Source organism: Triticum urartu, chromosome 2A (genome assembly GCF_056163025.1).
Source record: "Triticum urartu cultivar PI428250 chromosome 2A, HENAU_Tu73, whole genome shotgun sequence".
Taxonomy (NCBI): domain Eukaryota; kingdom Viridiplantae; phylum Streptophyta; class Magnoliopsida; order Poales; family Poaceae; genus Triticum; species Triticum urartu.
The window spans coordinates 241,356,611-241,376,043 of NC_141874.1; positions in this window are offsets into that span (position 1 = coordinate 241,356,611).

Consider the following 19,433-nt stretch of genomic DNA (forward strand, 5'->3'; position numbering starts at 1 on the left):
ACTACTTTGCTACTAAATACATTGATGCAGATATTAAGTTCCAGGTGTGGTTGAATTGACAACTCAACTGCTAATACTTGAGAATATTCTTTGGCTCCCCTTGCGTCGAATCAATAAATTTGTTTTGAATACTCTACCCTCGAAAACTGTGGTGATCCCCTATACTTGTGGGTTATCAGTGATCCCGGCAAGGAGCAAGGCCACCCCCTGAAGCAGACAACCAGGGCACCCCGGCAGGGCCTGCCGGGGCTCAGGGAGGCAGAGCTACCTCACCAACTGCTTCAACCTTGTCCATGTCGTCAATCAGTGCGGTGTCGAACCGCAAAGTGATTAAGTGGCAACCATTCGCCACATGGCAACCATTTCCTATAGAAGAAACCCACAGATGACACCTGTCCTACAATGTGTCAAGAGAACAGGCGTGGAGCTGGCAAGATATCCCGGCAAGCCTTGCCGGGTAACCAATGATGTGACGTTAAGCGGTGCATTTAATGCAGCCTGTCAGCCTGCAGAGTTAGGTATGATAGCACTGTTTGCTATCTTATTAATGCGTAATGACTACTTTGCCACTGTGGTTACCCCTGGATCTATAAAAGGAGGCCCATGGGAACCGTAGAGAGGGATAGAAGGTTTGACAACTCACAACCCCATACGCGCGTAATCGCTGCTCCCCCAAGGCAACCCCTGCCGGGCAAGTGTACTACGCTCGCCACCACCTTTTCCACAATCAATCCTGTCGGCGTCCTGGGAACGGGGGTCCCCAGACTTGCCTGCCTGCAGCCCCCGGCGTGGCTAAGCCAGCAGGCCGTACGGCCCATCTTCATCAACAAGGCATCCAAGACCCTCGGTAGGGTCCAAGCCTCGCGAGGCGGACGACGCAAGGCCTCCTCTAGAGTGGCCTAGCCAGGCAGGCTCACGAGGAGCGGAGATATCAAGGCGGGACAAACCTCACGAGGCCCTCATGACGTGAGCCATGACGGACAACACCAGGCGGGCGCCAGGCGGGTGCCAGCGCACAACGTCCTTATTTCCTCTTTGGTGCTAAGGAGGCTAGCGCAGACGAAGAGTACCGAGGCATCAGACAAAGGTTGCTATATTGGTGCAACGAGACCAAGACCAGGAGGACGACAAGACAGAGGTCATCATGGAGCCCAAGACAACGTCACCGCTAGAGCTTTTCGCAGGCGAAGACCACTTTTGTCAGGATAGCTTGTACTAGTTGCCCCCTTCAAATTTGCCTGTCGTTGTTGGCTCCCTTCTGCTCGATATTTGGGAAGAGGACCAGGGCCTATATAAGTAGAGCTAGCCACCATAGTAGAGGTAGATCATCTTAGCTTGATCCAACCCGATCGAGAGCCTACTCACAAGAACACCTCAACCTCAGGAAGCTATTCTTTCCTTGTACTGTTCATCATCAGCCCTAGAGGCAATCCACCACCACCATATTGGAGTAGGGTATTACACCACAACAATGGCCTGAACCAGTATAAACCTCGTGTCTTTCCGCGTTGCGAGTTCCTTGAGTTCGTCCGCGAGATCTTAGCGAGCTAGGGCGCAGATTGGTGGGAAGGAAAGACTTCGCGTGCACCCTAGTGTTCGAACCATAAGGGTTTGCCGGAACCCCACATCCGACATTTGGCGCGCCAGGTAGGGGTGCGCTGGAGCTCCTCCTCCACTGACCATCTCGTCGACGCTCCTCAGCTACGATGCCCGGTGACTCAAGGGACGGCTCCGACCACTGGGTAGCCTGGGCAGGCCGGGCAGCGCCGCCTGCCCATGAAGGTCTTGACCCCCCACTCCAGGCGGCACGGGTGCCGCCAAACCCCACCGGGCGCGGGCAGCACGGCCAGGCGTCGTCCACCCTCACCCCACGACAGGTACGGGCCACCGCAAGAGCGGCGAGCCATGCCGCAGCAACGGCACCGCACTTATGGCAAGAGCAAGCAACCATGCGGGCAGCGCTCACCGTGGCAAGGGAGCTGCTGTGGTGCATGCTGATGGAAAGCGGTCGGGACACACTGCCAGAGTGTGTTGCCGAGCTGCTAGTTGCAGCGGCATCGGGAGCACCAGCCTTCTGCTCTCGACTTCCTCGCCAGGCCACTGCAGGGCCGCACGGCGAACCTCACCACATCCGCGCGCCATCAACTACGCCCAGGGGTGTTATCAACATCAGCACGGCCAGCGGCGTAGGGGGCTCCGACTCCCCCATGGCACCCGCGGCGGGCGTGGGCGCAAGCATCGCCCCCCACGGTCCCAGCCGGATGCCATGTTGTCATCCCTAGGGCACCACCATGGGCCGAGCAACATGGAGCGTGGGGCACCACGGTGAGGTGTTTAGGGTGACGGCCCCGGAAGCCTACGTGCCCCGCATGATGGACCAAGCGTACGCACTAGAGGACGACTCTAGCTCGTTCATTGGAGAAGATTTGGGAGAGGGGGCGCTAGGAGTCGATGCCTTCCAAGAACCAACAGAGAACGACAACCCTGGCACCGCTAATCTCTCAGGAATAGGCTTATGCTAACCATGGGCTGCAGATGAATCAGGTTGCGGCGTCGATTGACAACCCTGGCACGGCGGCACCTATTCCAACAAGGGAGACACGCTGGGGGCCGCCAAGAGGGAGCCAGGAGCAAGGCCCCTCCCCAAGGCATGCGAAACCAAGGCACACCCGGAGGTAGGCCCTCTACCGGGGTGGCTTCAACAACCCTTCCCCCGGCAGAGGACCCGTGGTCTCCGAGGGAACTGCCGACGTCCCCTTTCCCTCTTTTGTGTCGTCCTGGTGACTGGTCGGCTCAAAGGAGGTCGAGGGTGGTGCAAGGCGGGGCCCTCGTCTGGCGATATGAAGCAAGGCCGGTACCTGTGAAGAAGGCCAGGTGCCTGTGAAGCTCGCCGCCCATGACACTCTCACATAATAATGAGTTGGGGCTGTACACGCCCAGGAGTCTCAGGAGTGTCGGCCTCAGGCCCTGGGGCTCCCTCCCACGCCTAGTGGCAGAACTTAGCTCCGTGCTGGTGAGAAGACTTGAAGACCCGAAGACTAGACTAGGTGCCGGACGTGGACTTTTGCTTTGGATCTCTCTTTCTGTGGCTTTGCCTTCAGGATCTGGACTTAAGTTGAAGCTCAATTTTCATCGATGCGTGCAGGGGGTGCCTTTTCTCGTTTGAGCCGTTTCTTGACTTTTGGATCTCATTTGGTTTGGGACTCATGTCCATCGCCTTTCCCTCGCAATGCTCCTCGTGAGCCAGACCGCGCAAAGCGCACGCTCGTCAAGCACGCGCTAGCACTGCGACTGGTGCTCACCTCTTACGGGTCCCCGTCAAACGGGGCGATAAGCTCCGCATGATTCTTAGGAACTCGTCGCCTCATGACCCAGCCCTAAGCTGGCGCTGACTAAGGTAAACCACGTCGAGGAGCTCACGAGGACACATACCCACATCGCATAGGAAAGTAAAAACTGCAATTTGCTTACACGAGGGGCTCCCCCTCTCAAAATGCTCTTACAAAGTCTTCCAAGGGCCACGCCTGAGTTTTGCGTGCAGGATGAAACAACAGGCGAACATGGGATCAGCCAGAGACATCACTCGCTACATCACCCCGCGGACGCGTCACTCGCGTCGTCGTCATCTTCCTCGGAATCGCCGCCACCGTTGGCGACGCCCCCATCATCGTCATTGACCGCGTCACCTACATCTGCGACGACCACCACCGCGTCATCCTCCGAGGTGAAGGCCCTGACCAACGTGTCGACATGGTCCTCTACCCAACGCGCCAGGTCGCCCCGGATGGCCGTGGGTACGGGGGCAATGGCGGCGTCGAAGTCGAAGTTGGGGTCGGCATTCAGAAGATGGCTGAAGACACGGGAGAAGGCATGCTGAAGAAGGCCATGACCCCTCTCCTCCACAAGATGTCGAGCTCTGGCAGATGGAGCCTCCAGGCGCGTCACCACCTCGGTGAAGAAGGTCAGGTGGCTGGCGAAGTCATTCGAGTGAGGGGGTGGGGCGTTCTCGTCACAGATGTAACCCAGGGCGGTGTTGGCCTTGTTCTGAAAGTCTTGAAGCATAGGAGCATGCTCTTGCTCCAGCGTTCGGTGTTGGAGCACTTCCTTCCTATTTTCCCGTGCGACGGCCTCGGCATCGTCAACTCGTTTCTGGAGGGAAAGCAACTCGGCACGGCGGAGGCCAAGTCCTCCTGCATCGTAACCAGGGTGGCGGCTGTGGCCTCCGCACGCCTCTCGGCCTCATCCAACCTGGGCCTGAGGGCGGCGACCCTGCTTGCACCCTCCTGACCGGCGTGCTTCAACTTCAAGTCGTACCTGCCCTCCCGATCTACACGAACCTCGGCAACCCGGCGATTGATCTCCTCCTCGACTCCGGCTTCGCGGGCCCCGACGGCTTCTTCTGCTTGAGCGACTTGACGCTCCCTCGTGTCCAGTCGCTCGAGCTCGAGGCTGCGCTCCACAGCTTCCAGGTCCAGCGCCTCCTCGCGCTGCCGGACCTCCTCTTCCTCCACAGGTGTCCCCTCAGCGATGCAATAGCGGCCCCACGTGCCTCCACCTGCTGCTCAAGGGACGCGCTCTAGTCCTGAAGCCCCCACACGCGCTCCTCCGAAGCCTCGCCACGGCGATCGGCCTCGCGAGCTTGTTCCAAAGCTCGCGAGCGGGCCTCATTGGCAATCTTGAGGGAAGCCTCAGCCTTCGTGTTCTCGAGGTCATGCTGATAGCGACCAAGGTTGGTGGCCACTCGCAGCTTGCGCCGCTCCTCCACCAACCGAAGACCTTCAGCCTCAAGACGCGAGTCGACACCAGCAAGCTCTTCACCGAGGCGGCTCATCGCGCCCATCGCCTCCTGGAAGAGCTCGTGACGGACCATGCTGCGCCCGCGCTCGAGCTCGAACGCTCGACCCACCTCATCCTCCACCTCGAGGGCGGTGGGTGGAGCATCAAGTGGCGCGCCACCTCCCGGTTGGGGGCTGGGGGCTTTCGCCGTGCCTGACGTCAACCCATCCTCACGAGGAGCCCAAGCTGATCGAGGCTCACTGCTTGAAGAGGAACTGAAGACCGAGGTCAGCCAGCGACTGCTCATGAGCAGAGGAGGAGTCTTGGGCACGCCCGCCAAGCTCCACGCCAGACCGTGGGCGAGGGGCGGCCAAACCACAGACTCAACACGTCCCGAAGGCGGGGATGCTCCTCCGACCGACCCTGCTCCAGGGGCGGCAAGCAGGCCAGGAACGCCCAATGCCGACGGGGGAGTTGATGAAGGAGAGGACGCCTCTCAGAAGACGTAACAGCTTCAGCAGAAGGAGCCCTGGAGGACAGGCATCAGGATAAGAAGACCACATGCAAAAAGCCACGGCAACAAGATACTTACACGTCAATAGCGATATACTTCCGTCGCTTCAATGACCCGAAGATGTTGCTGTCACTCGGGCATCCCCTACTCTTGTGGAGCTCCTCGAAGTCCACACAAAGGCGCCCGAAGCACTGGACGTGACAGCCGGTGCGCGGCAGAGCTGAAGAAGACCCAAGAGGGATGGCCTCAGGGGAGCCCGGGTGAGGCGAACAGCCCAGCTCCTTCCCACTGTGACCTCCCGAGGCTCCTGGAGCTTCAGCCTCGGGAGCCGCATGCTGCATCTCCTCGGCAACCGACACCTCAGGAGGGGGGTCACAGGCCCCCGAGGACAACGCCCCAGGATTACAACCCGACATGTGCTCCTCAGCACCTAAGCCGGCGGCCCCTGTCACAGCTCACTCCCCCGCACCGTCACCTTGGGCAAGCCCGGCACCGGCGGCGAAGAAGGGGACCATGATTACGGGGTTCTCGCGGGGTCCCACCAAGCTGACTGGGCGCAGCCCCCACTCAATAAAGGAAGGCATGTTCGCGGCAAATGTGACTTTGTTCTCACAGCGGTACAACATGGAGCTGTTCCTGGGCTTCTCGTCTGGCAGAGGGACACCTGATAGGACCGTGAGCACTGTCTGCCGCGCAGCGAGAGGAAGCCCCTCCTCCTGAAACCTCATGTTGTCCTATCTGCTTAGCAAGTCCCACATCAGGCGAGAGTGGCGCTCTAGTGGGGCAACTCGACGCCTGACGAACTCCATCACAACCATGGGCTCAGTCACGCCAAGGTCCTTCAACCACCTCAGCTAGGCCCAGACAGGGGCAAGGCAGGGGATCGTGAGCTTATGATGACCCCAACTGGAGTTTGGAATAGCAGGCCCCACCGGAGCTTGGAGCAGAGGGTTGAGCACGCCTGCGGCAACAAACACCCATCGCGTACGGAACTCGCTCGTGGATGAAGGGAGCTCGAAGTCGATCCCCGCGCCTGCTGTCGCAGCCACGGCCTGGAAACGTACGCACCCTGAGCTCAGCCGGGGACCGATGAGATGCAACAAGAAGAAGTGGCGGAGGAGTGCCACGGAGGGGGCGATGCCCACCATGGCCTCGCACACGAAGGCGAAGACGGCGAGAGGGGTCACAGCTTGAGGATCAAGATGGAGCATGTGGATCTGATATTGGTCAAGCACCGCGTTGAAGAAGGCGGAGAAGGGAGGAATCAGGCCAGCCCGGAGGGCATTAATGAAGATCGGAACCTCGGTAACTTCCCGATCCATGCTGGTGCGAGACGCGGGCCAAGCTGGCGTCTCTCCCCACTCATTGAAACTGGAGGCAAGCATGGAGCGCACCTTGTCCATGGCCTCGTCGTTGAGCACCCGAGGCCGGCCGAGCGCCGGCTCGAAGGATGGAGGCACAGTTGGCGAGGACAGAGGTTTCTTCCCCTTTTTATCTTGTTTCGGCGCCATGGTGGTGAAACGGGCGGAGCACAGGTCAGATTGAGAAGGTGGAGCAGGGCATTGAGGCAGCAGGGAGATTGGAGGAGCCGGGCGTGGCGAAGGAAGAATAACTGTGTAAGAGGCGGCGGCACATAGCCAGGTGGATTCAAGGGCAGTGTGGGGAAGCGGATACGCCCACGTCCAATCAACCACGACGCGTCAATCAAGGCCGCAGGCTTTTGGGGCCCGCGGCGCTCCGTACTTGGCCCTTGGCTTCGCCGCGAAGCCAAGCCCGAGCGCACCTTGGGCCCGGGGGCTACTGTTGGCGTCTTGGGAACGGGGGTTCCCAGACTTGCCTTCCTGCGGCCCACAACATGGCTAAGCCAGCAGGCCGTACAACCCATCTTCATCAACAAGGCATCCAAGACCCTTGCTAGGGTCCAAGCCTCGCGAGGCGGACGACGCAAGGCATCCTCTGGAGTGGCCTAGCCAGTCAGGCTCACGAGGAGCGGAGATATCAAGGCGGGGAAAATCTCACAAGGCCCTCGTGACTTGAGCCATGATGCATGATACCAGGCAGGCACCAGGCGGGCGCCAGCGTGCACAACGCCCGTATTTCCTCTTTCGTGCTAAGGAGGCTAGCGCAGACGAAGAGTACCGAGGCATCAAGCAAAGGTTGCTATATTGGTGCAACGATACCAAGACCAGGAGGATGGCAAGACAGAGGTCATCGTGGAGCCCAAGACGGCGTCACCACGAGATCTTTTCGCAGGCGAAGACCTCTTTTTCCAGGATAGCTTGTACTAGCTGTCCCCCTTCAAATTTGCCCGCCGTTGTGGGCTCCCTTCCCGCTCGATATTTGGGAAGAGGACCAGGGCCTATATAAGTAGAGCTAGCCACCATAGTAGAGGCAGATCATCTTAGCTTGATCCAACCCAATCGAGAGCCTACTCACAAGAACACCTCAGCCTCAGGAGGCTGTTCTTCCCTTGTACTGTTCATCATCTGCCCTAGAGGCAATCCACCACCACCACACTGGTGTAGGGTATTACACTACAACGGTGGCCCGACCAGTATAAACCTCATGTCTTTCCGCATTGTCAGTTCGTCGAGTTCGCCCGCGAGATCTTTGCGAGCTAGGGCGTAGATTGGTGGGAAGGAAAGACTTCGCACGCACCCCAGTGTTCGAGCCTTAAGGGTTTGCCGGAACCCCACATCCGACAAATCCACCAAAGCAGGAGTTGGGTTTTACATCTAACGGCAGATCGAACCTGGGTAGATTTCCTATGTGATCTTTGTCGTGCTACCCCATGCTCGTCTGTTCTTTGTGCAATGCGTCGCCCCCCTGCCAAGCCAGCAAGGGACCTCCTGGTACCATAGGTGGTCGTGGTTTCCTGGGACACTCTCGGGTTGCTTGCAGTACATTGAAACGTACTCACTGGCTTGGCCCTGGCTATTTACTTGGCCAGGCTTGGAAGAACAGGTATTTATTAAAGAAGTTCTTTGGTGATGAACATGCGTGCTAGGACACTTTCCCAGTGAGAATGGATGTATGGTTAAGGCAAATGGCATGGGTCGAAGTTGTCGACAAAGATTTCTGTTGCGATGATATAATCAAGACTTGACCATAATGGTCACAATTTGTGAAAGACGGTATGAATGGATGTAAGACTCTTGTTATTCAGCTTCAGTGTGTTCAGTGAGCATTGATCACTGTACATGTAGGAAGCCATAATGGTCACAATTTGTGGGATCACTGTACACGTGCATTCGGTGATCATGACTTATGGGTCGGGATCCCCATAGAGCTGGTATCAGAGCCATTCTGACTATAGGAAGACTTAGTTAGCATGGTTGTTAGTCATGGTAAAACTATTTTCAAAACAATTACTAATTTTCTAAACTATCTATACTTCTCTTCCCTTCGAGTTTTCCGAAAGCTTATTTTCCTTATTGACCTCTTCCCCTTGAAAACTAGTGCAAACGGTCGCTAGCACCCTCATGCCCCTGACCACTAGATTCCTTGTAATCCTCATGGATAACCTAGAAGGAAGACACCTTGCCAGACGTTCGGTCACATCCTTGGAACATAAGATTGGCGACACCACGGCAAGATTATACCAACAGAAGATACGACCTCAAGGAATGAGGACATGAGGACCCGTAGGATGGTGACGCCCCGCGACACTGCCCCATTATGATGCAACCTAGGCCTACACCGATCAGGGCATAAGATATGCAAGATCATGATATACATCACTAGAAGAGCAACCCTATAATTACTGTTTTTGTGTCGGCAACCACCAGTGGATGAGAACCTCGCCATTTGGTCTGCCTCACTATAGTGAGCAGGAAAAAGGTTCTCGGCAACCCCCGCTCTCTGTGATGATATTCTCAACAATGTGCCCGACATATTGGACCTCTACTATGCCTTGTTAGTGTCATTACATAAAGGATTGCTTACCTGGTACTCTCAACGCCTTGGAAGGTAAAAGGGATCATCATGATTAAGAAGACAATAGAAGGCCAAGTCAATGCCAGCTACGAGGAGCCACCTTCACCCCATCACTTCAACATGCGAGAAGTTTTTGAATACTCTTTAGGCTCAAGTCAGATCGTTTCATCGAACAACTACAAGAGATGTAGCGACACCTGAGGAAAACTCAGAAGACTGCACGAGACACATAGCAAAGCACGAATACTGAGTCCGAGAACCCCTAGGGTAGGATGAGTCGTGTACCCCCTTTGTGCAATCGAATCTGTATGATGGTTCAAATAGAACCATGATTGTGTGTTGCTTGTTTTTATTTGTTCGTGTTTTGATATAAGTCGCACTTTTGCCCTAGGCAACAAGTACGCGACTATATAACCTAGCTTATTTTGTTGCTTGTTTTTGGCCCTTCCGGCACTTGTTTGTTAGCATTTGCACTATAGAACCCCTTTAGGCATTCCCCTCCTCTATGCTACTATTCCTCTCATTTTCACTCATCAACTGAAGACCAGCAAGATGATATGCACCAAGGATTCCAACTCGGTGACCAACTAGCACTGAAGACTTTTGCTATAGCCTCCTAGACCAAGTGCAGCCTTGTAGAGTTATGTTTTTCCCTCAAGATTAGAAACCCATCCCTAGACCCTTCGAGACTCCATGAGATACCCTATCTCGAATCCTTAACCATGTGCTTAACCCACAGAATTACAAGAGAACTAGTTAAGCCTCTGTAACCTTGCACAATACTGGGTTCATATGGAACTAGTGGACATAGTGAACTAGCACATTATCATCCTAAGACAGCACCAAACTGATGATACCATAGGGAAGACCAATATGAGGATATAGGAATGGAGGACAAATGATTTGATGAGTTCATATCAATGACATTGGGGAATTATTTGAGACTCTTTGGTGGAATACAAGGCTTTCATGTTGGTAGATGAACTTGGTGGGATCATGTTAATAGAGTAGCGTAGTCTTCATTACCCTTATTGGATTTAGTAGGACAATTATGATCGCAAGCGGAAATTCTTGGAAGTATAAGGATTTGACTTAGCCAGGGGATGTTGATAGGAGATATTTCACATTATGATAATGACTTGGGGGAAACATGTGGGAATTATCGTGGGACATGAGGTTTGGATTTAAGTAGGTGATCCTAGTTGAGTATAGATGCTGAGTATGTCTACATGGTTCGAAGTAAATTGGACTTAGATTGATGATCTCAATCATGATACCATGTTTCTCGATGGACAATAAACTAGGATATTGTATTGATTGTGAGAGTTTATTTTGGGATCTGTATGAGCTTGATCTTGGAGTTTACTTGATTGCGATAATGGGACGTTGGAGTTGATTCATAGGAAAGGAAACAATATCTTGGATTGGCATACGACGTGTTTCCTTAGGATGGTGATGCTCTATCATGGACCTTGGTAGAATAAGCTAAGTACTTGGATTGCGATGTTTAATTCAAGCTTAGAAGCTTGTATGTTCTATCCATGGATTTCTACATGAGGATAACCATACATTTGAGTTTGGGGATAGTTGACATATATGATTTTTGTTGGACCTACTCTTGGGAGTCATGAGGATATGAGTAGCATGAGTAGACCTATAGGAAAGGGGTGGTTTCAGTGGTATAAGGTGATTTGTTTGGAGGACTAGATAGATAAATTGGCATCTCAGAAACTGTTCTTAAGGATAAGATGATAAACGTTCACTCGCACCATAGAATCCTTGAAACCCTTGAGCCCTACCAAGCCACAACATGCTATTTGTTGTTGTTGTTGTTGTTATTCGTTGTTGTTGCCTTGTCATTGCTTGCGTGTCATGCATTGCATATTATGTCATCATGTGCATTTCATTTGCATACATGTTCGTCTCATGCATCCAAGCATTTCCCCCATTGTCCGTTTTGCAATCCGGCGCTCCTATGTCACCCGGTGTCCCTTTCTACCTCTTTTCGTGTGCGGGTGTTAAAAGTTTCCGGATTGGACCGAGACATGCCATGCGGCCTTGGTTTACTACCGGTAGACCGCATGTCAAGTTTCGTGCCATTTGGACTTCGTTTGATACTCCAACGGTTAACCGAGGGACCGAAAAGGCCTCGTGTGTGTTGCAGCCCAACACCCTTCCAATTTGGCCCAAAACCCACTTAAACCCTCTCCATCATCTAGAGCGTTCGATCACGATCGCGTGGCCGAAAACAGCACCTCATTTGGACTCTCCTAGCTCCCTCTACCTATAAATATGTGTCTCCCTCCGAAATTCTCGCGCAGACGAAACCCTAACCCTCGTCCTCCTCACGCCGCTGGATGTTTCTTCCTCCCACGCCGGACATGTCCGTCCTCCACATCGCTCGGGCCAATCCCGTCATGCCACATCAGCTCCGCCGCCGCCCTCAGCCACTCCCGCATCGCCACCTGTCCACCGCCACCTTTCTCTCTCCTCCCCGCCTCCCCCGGCCCGTCGGGCCCAGGGCAGGCCCGCCCGGGCCCGATCTGCTCCGCCGCCGCTCGGTCGCACGCCCGAGGAACGCGCCGCCCCGCCGCCGGCTATTCCTCGCTGCGCCGCCCGTCTCCGCCGCCGCGCGCCTCGTCGGGCCCAACCGTGCTGCGCACCACCGCCTTATTTTCCGCACCCGCCGCCTCCGTTCACCGGCGTCAACTGCCGCTGCCTCGCCGGTGTCGTCTTCCGGCGACCGGAGCCGCCCCTCACCGGAGATCCCCTCAGTCTGGCCGGATCCAGGGTGCGGAATGAGATCCACCACTCCCCCGAACCAAACGCACCCTCGCCAATCCGGATCTCGTCGTCCCGGATCCCTCCGTCCCGTTGACTTTTCGCGGAGGTAAAATTTCACTAACTCCCCGAAATTTCCAGATTCATATGCCCATGTTCATCATGTCATGACTATGCATCCGTATCTCAGATTTGTGCATGTAGCCTATCAAAATGTTCGTCTCGACAAGTACATCATTTCATCTCGTTGCATCATTTTCTTTTGAGCTCATCTTGATGCCCGAAATTCTGTTGGAAGAGAGCTATGTGAGGTATTTGTCAGATCTGTTTCAGCAAATGGCATTTTGTCATTTTTGCCATGATTAATGTGTGCATGCTATGATCCTAAGATCTACATGTGTTTTGTTATATGCCATGCCATCTTTACAGGGGTGATTGCCATGTATATTCGTGATATGTGTGGTGACTAGCACAAGCTTGCAAAGTAGCATAATCGGTAATGCTGATTTCAGGGACTTAGAATTTCACAAAGTCCTTGTCCTGATTTTGTCGTTATGCCATATGTTCATGTTGTTTCCTAGTGATCCGTGCCTCTTTTTGAGGATGATCAGTAAGGGTGTTTTGTTAATATTGTGGTGCTCTATCTACCCATGTCTTTGTTTGCATTATGGAGCACCCTAGCTTGAGTCAATCGAGCTCTACTTTTGCTATATCGATGTTCCTGGTAGATCGTTGACATGTTTAGCGATTTTGCCGAGGATGTTGCTACTGATCCGTGCATGCTATGTTGTTGTTCTTGCCATTTATAGCTTCTATGCCATGTCTTCTTGATGGGTGTATGCATAGTTTCTCATGCTATGCTCTGTAGTGAGTGCATCGAGCTCGTAAACATGCCTACTCGTTAACTGTTTTGCATGCTCCAGTTTTTCACTAAGTCTGAGATCTGTTTATGTTTTTGCCATGTTCACATGCTTGCATTTGTATTTTCTGATCCCTTTTGGCTCGAGGTCACTAAGGGACTTTTGTTAAGTGCTTTGAGTAGCTTCATGCCATGCATTGCTTTGCCATGTTAAGTTCCTGTAGCATGTAGTTTTTGAGCTCTAAAGTGTGCTTCCTGATGATAAATCCCAGACTTGTGTTAATTTCACTAAGTCTGAAACCTGTTATCGTTTGCCCTTTTACCATGCTTGTTTGAACCTGTTAATGGATGAATTAGCCATAGATCAGTGTTCATATTTTGTCAAGCATTATGAGTGGATCCCTGCCATGTATTTTTTGTCATGTTTGAGTGCTGTAGCATATTTATTTTGATGCATTTAGATGGTCACTTTCTGATTATCGCAGACCGGTGCCATATTTGTTTTGCTTGCCATTTCCAAACCGTGCATCCGATTCTGGTGATCTTTATATCGATTTCAACCGAAATCACCTCACCTTTCCAGTGGAACTCTTGGATTTCCATGTTGAGGACAGGTTCAATCATTCCTTTCCAAATCATGCATATGCACCGCATATTGCATCCCGCATATCATATCATGTTCACGTGTGGTTTGTTTACTATGTTGTGTGCTTCTTTCCAGTGTTGCTTCTTCGGGTTGGTTCCGGTAACGTCGCGTTTGTGAGGACCCGTTCGTCTACGCCCGTTTGTCTTCTCCATGGACTCGTTCTTCTTCCTTGCGGGATTTCAGGCAAGATGACCATACCCTCGAAATCAGATCTATCTTTGCTTGCTAGTTGCTCGCTCTTTTGCTATGCCTATGCTGCGATACCTACCACTTGCTTATCATGCCTCCCATATTGTTAAACCAAGCCTCTAACCCTCCTTGTCCTAGCAAACCATTGTTTGGCTATGTTACCGCTTTGCTCAGCCCCGCTTATAGCGTTGTTAGTTGCAGGTGAAGATTAGAGCTTGTTCCGTGTTGGAACATGGATATTTTGTTTGGATATCACATTACCTCTTATCTATTTAATGCATCTATATACTTGGTAAAGGGTGGAAGCCTCAGCCTTATGCCTGGTGTTTTGTTCCACTCTTGCCGCCTAGTTTCCATCATATCGGTGTTATGTTCCCAGATTTTGCGTTCCTCACGCGGTTGGGTTATAATGGGATCCCCTTGACAGTTCGCCTTGAATAAAACTCCTCCATCAAGGCCCAACATTGGTTTTACCATTCGCCTCCTAGCCTTTTTTCCCTTGGGTTAGGCCAGCCCAAGGGTCATCTTTATTTTAACCCCCCCCCCCCCCCCGCCGAGCCAGTGCTTGTCTAAGTGTTGGTCCAAAACAGAGCCACTTGCGGCGCCACCTCGAGGAAACTTGAGGGCTGGTTTTAGCTGTACGTAGTGTTCATCCGGTGTTGCCCTAAGAACGAGATATGTGCAGCTCCCATCAGGATGTCGGCGCATCGGGCGGTCTTGCTGGACTTGTTTTACCACTGTCGATGATGTCTTGTAACCGGGATTCCGAGTCTGATCGTGTCTTCCCGCTAGAAGGAATATCCTTCATTGACCGTGAGGGCTTGTGATGGGCTAAGTTGGGTCACCCCAGCAGGGTTTTGAACTTTCGAAAGCCGTGCCCGCGGTTATGTGCAGATGGGAATTTGTTAACGTCCGGTTGTAGAAAACCTGAAGTTGACCTTAATTAAAATGCACCAACCGTGTATGTTACCGTGATGGTCACTTTCCGGCGGAGTCCGGGAAGTGAACACAGTGTTGGAGTAATGCTTGACGTAGGTTGTTCCAGGATCACTTCTTGATCATAGTTTCTCGATTGTGCTTTGCCTTCTCTTCTCACTCTCTTTTGCGTATGTTAGCCACCATATATGCTAGTCGCTTGCTACTGCTCCACGTCATACCTTTTACCTTACCCATAAGCTTAAATAGTCTTGATCGCGAGGGTGTGAGATTGCTGAGTCCCCGTGACTCACAGATACTTCCAAAACCAGTTTGTAGGTGCCGACGTTACCGAGCAGGTGACGCAACCAAGCTCAAGGAGGAGCTCGACGAAGATCTTGTCCTTTGTATTGTTCCGTTCTAGTTGATCAGTAGTGGAGCCCAGTTGGGGTCGATCGGGGATCTGTGTAGCTTTTGGGGTAGTGTTCTTTTATTTTGGGTCCCGTAGTCGGACCTTGATTGTATCTGGTTGATGTAATGCTTTATTCTTGTAATTGTGTGAAGTGGCGATTGTAAGCCAACTATGTATCTCTTTCCCTTATGTATTACATGGGTTGTGTGAAGATTACCTCACTTGCGACATTGCTTTCAATACGGTTATGCCTCTAAGTCGTGCTTCGACACGTGGGAGATATAGCCGCATCGAGTGCGTTACAAGTTGGTAATCAGAGCCTTCCCCGACTTTAGGAGCCCCCTGCTTGATCGAATCGCTGGCATTTTGAGTCTAGAAATGTTTTGAGTCATTTAGGAATTATATATACTGGAGAGTTAGGACTTCTTTTTACTCCTTAGTCCCTTCATCGCTCTGGTGAGGCATCCTGACGTAGAGTTTTGACTTTTCTCTTCTCAAATTTCACTAAAAAAATTTAGGATCACGCGGGTATCTTGGAATCGTTCCGATGGTTTTGTGACGAGAACATTGTTCTTGGTGCCTCCTGTCATTTAGGGGTTGTGCCCGTGTCCCGGGGAGTTGAGTTCCGAGGTGTTTTCGTCACAATTTTATCGTTGCAGTTCTGGAATACCTGAGATTAGTTTTGCCGACATCGAAAATCTCTTTTATGCAGTTGTTGGTGAGATAACCTCGACGCCACCCAGTACTTGGGCGGGAGTTCGGGAGTATTGCCATAACTCGTATAACGGATGCTTTTCAAAGGTTGAGGTAAACGATTTCCGAAGGTTTCTTGGTTATGTGTTGAAGGATGGATACAGCTGGATGTAGGATTTGCTAGTTTTGGGTGAGATATTATGCTTCCCCTGTATCCCCAACACCTGATTGCATAACTAGAAAATTTCGGGAGTTTATAAGTGGGAATTCAAGTAACTCTTAGGATTTCTTTCCGACAGATGTATGATATGAAATTGGGGTTTGACGTCTAGTGGTCCGCCTATCCACGGTTGGTTTTACAGTGGTCTCGTTGTGTCTATGCCGACTCAGGGACGCTTTCAAAACCAGTTTGCAGGTGCCGATGTTACCGAGCAGGTGACGCAACCAAGCTCAAGGAGGACCTCGATGAAGATCTTGTCCTTTATGTTGTTTCGTTTTGGTCGATCAGTAGTGGAGCCCAGTTGGGGTCGATCGGGGATCTGTGTAGCTTTTGGGGTAGTCTTCTTTTATTTTGGTTCCATAGTCGGACCTTGTATGTATTTGGTTGATGTAATGCTTTATTCATGTAATTGTGTGAAGTGGCGATTGTAAGCCAACTATGTATCTCTTTCCCTTCTGTATTACATGGGTTGTGTGAAGATTACCTCACTTGCGACATTGCTTTCAATGCGGTTATGCCTCTAAGCTGTGCTTTGACACGTGGGAGATATAGCCGCATCGAGGTCGTTACACCTACCAAGCCACAACATGGTAGGATCATAACCATGGGATTTGTCTCTAGATCAAGAAGACCTTGGCCAATACTCAACCGAGACCAGCACCAATACCCCAGCCTACCTAATGTACCCCATAGAATTGATGGAGTACTTAGACAAGTTGGTTGCCATCTTTATTTTGGTAACGTACTTGTCTACCCGAAGACGAAAGAAGAGTCGTCGAGCTGGTTGGGGAACATTTGAAGACCTCCATGTCAAGGAGGAAGAACTATACTAGCCACCGTGGTTAAGAAGTGAACTTCCGCATCGAAGACCAAGTGTACCTACGGTCACTTCTCTCAAAGGAACCTAGAATTTCCATGTCAAAGGAAAACTGACACCAAGATTTTTTGACCCCACTTCAGGATCACTATACGATGAAGAGAAGAAGGTTACCAGCTAGAGTTGCCGCCTGAGTTATCCAAAGTGCACAACATTTTCCCCACACGACACAACTCCGGAAGTTTTTCCAACTTCCTAACTAACCCGATCTCTAGAAGGACATCAATCACCGAGCCATTGACTTCTAGCCCGACCTGACCTACGCAAGAGACCCCTTAGCAACCTGGATCAAGAAGAACATCATACACGAAGCCGTACCTTCAAGTACTTCAAGGTTCAACAGAGCAACCACATAGAAGTAGAAGCAGCATGAGGATGTGAAGACTACCTTGGATCCAAGTTTCTGTATTCCTTTCCGCGCCTAGTTTGGGAATCTTAGGGACGAGATTCTTGTAAGGGGGTAGGCTTGTCACACCCTAATTTTCATGCCACAACACTTAAGCTAATAGATCATGACAAAATGTGGTTTGAAAAAAACTTTTGAGTGCTTTGAACTTTGCTTGAATGGATTTTAGTTTGCTGTTTGCAAGTGTTCTAAAAACTAAATATATCCTCCAACTCTTATAATCCTTTGCATTGATCAAAAACCTTGACGAATGATCATGCCATGTCTATAGGACATAATAGTATTTTATTACAAAATAAATTTGGCCAAAAAGCATTTTCTGAATTAGGTTTTCCAATAACCCCTCAATAGAGACTTGAACTACAAGTACTTAATTTAGGGTATGAAAAATCTTTCAAAAATTATATTTGACTCCAATTAGATATAGGAATGCCAAAAACCAAAAAATATTATTTGAAAAGTTATTTTAATATTTTATTTAAAGGCTTTTTATTAAGGCCAGAAATGGCCTTTAATAGGTAAAAATTATTTTTGAAGTTTCAAAAATATTTGAGAAAATTTAGGGAAACTCACTAGACATATATTTTCAATCTATATGAGTTTCAACACATGGTCATGTTCAAAATATTGGACAAAACCCTCTGAGGGAGTCCTGGATTAGGGGGTCTCCAGACAGCTGGTCTATATCCTTTGGCCGGACTATTGGACTATGAAGATACAAGATTGAAGACTTCGTCACATGTCCGGATGGGACTCTCCTTGGCGTGGAAGGCAAGCTAGGAAATACGGATATGAAGATCTCCTCCCTTGTAACCGACTCTGTGTAACCCTAGCCCCCTCCGGTGTCTTTATAAACCGAAGGGTTTAGTCCGTAGGACAACAGACAATCATACCATAGGCTAGCTTCTAGGGTTTAGCCTCTACGATCTCGTGGTGGATCAACTCTTATAATACTCATATCATCAAGAACAATCAAGCAGGACGTAGGGTATTACCTCCATCAAAAGGGCCTGAACCTGGGTAAACATTGTGTCCCCCGTTTGCTTTTACCCTACCCGAGATCTGCCGGTTTGTGGACGCACAGTTCGGGACCCCCTACCCGAGATCTGCCGGTTTTGACACCGACACCCTCCAAAACCATTTCTATTCATTTCCAGTATTTGAAATATTTCTATAAGAAATATTTTCAAATAAATCCTGGAAAATTCTAGCAAGTCACATATGCATAATATGATGATCTTGCAAAGTTTCATGTCAATCAAAATCATTTTGGTTCACAAAAGTGCCTCAAAACCCTCTCTGTCCAGAACCAAACTTAAACAACTCTACATAGCCAACTTTCTCCATTTGATGCCAAACTTTGTGGACATGCTAAAATACCCAAATAATGTCACTAAACCCAGTGGTGCATCAAGGAGAAGAGATTATCTTAGGTAGATCTATGCAAACCAATTTTTGTTGATTTCTAGGGTTTACGAAAGTTGCATTGGCAACTTTATCCAAATGCGCTAAAATTTCCAACAAAATGCCAAATGGTCATGCTCAACACCCCCATCAAGTGGCACAAGAAGGAGATGAGTGCAAGTGACTTAAACATGCATCAAACACCTTCTGCCACATTTCCAAAATCACCATTTTGACCTGTTCCACTATTCTCCTTGAGCCAATATTTTACCACAGCTCCTCCTAGTCCCCTTTCTACCTCCAGTAATGATGGAAATCTCACAGCTCCATTATTGGGGGGCAAAAACCTCTCTCTCCCTCTCTGGAAATAAATTTTCTCTCTCTCTCCCTCAACCTCTCTCCTCTCCTACTCGCTCTCCAGGGCATCCAATGCCTCTCCCCTATTGTTTACTCCCTCCTAGAGCTACTAGAGATTAGTGGTTGCGCCCATGGCCCCTAAACAATGCCTATGCCAGCCATAGATGCACTCTGGAGCATGCTACAGTGCACTGGAGCACTGTAGCCGCCCTCTGCCCTATAACCCCACCGACATCAGGCCTTCCCCTTGTGAACCTCGAGGCCGCCTCGGCGTCCATGACACAACATACTGTCGGCCACCTCCTAAACCTCTCTCTTCTCCCCTCCACGGTGTCACCGGAGCGCATCCGTGGACGCTGCCCATGGTGCACCATGGCCACACCCATATAAGGTCACCCTCGGGCCCCTTCTCTACTCCGCTGACTCTCTATCCTCTTACGCATCCGCC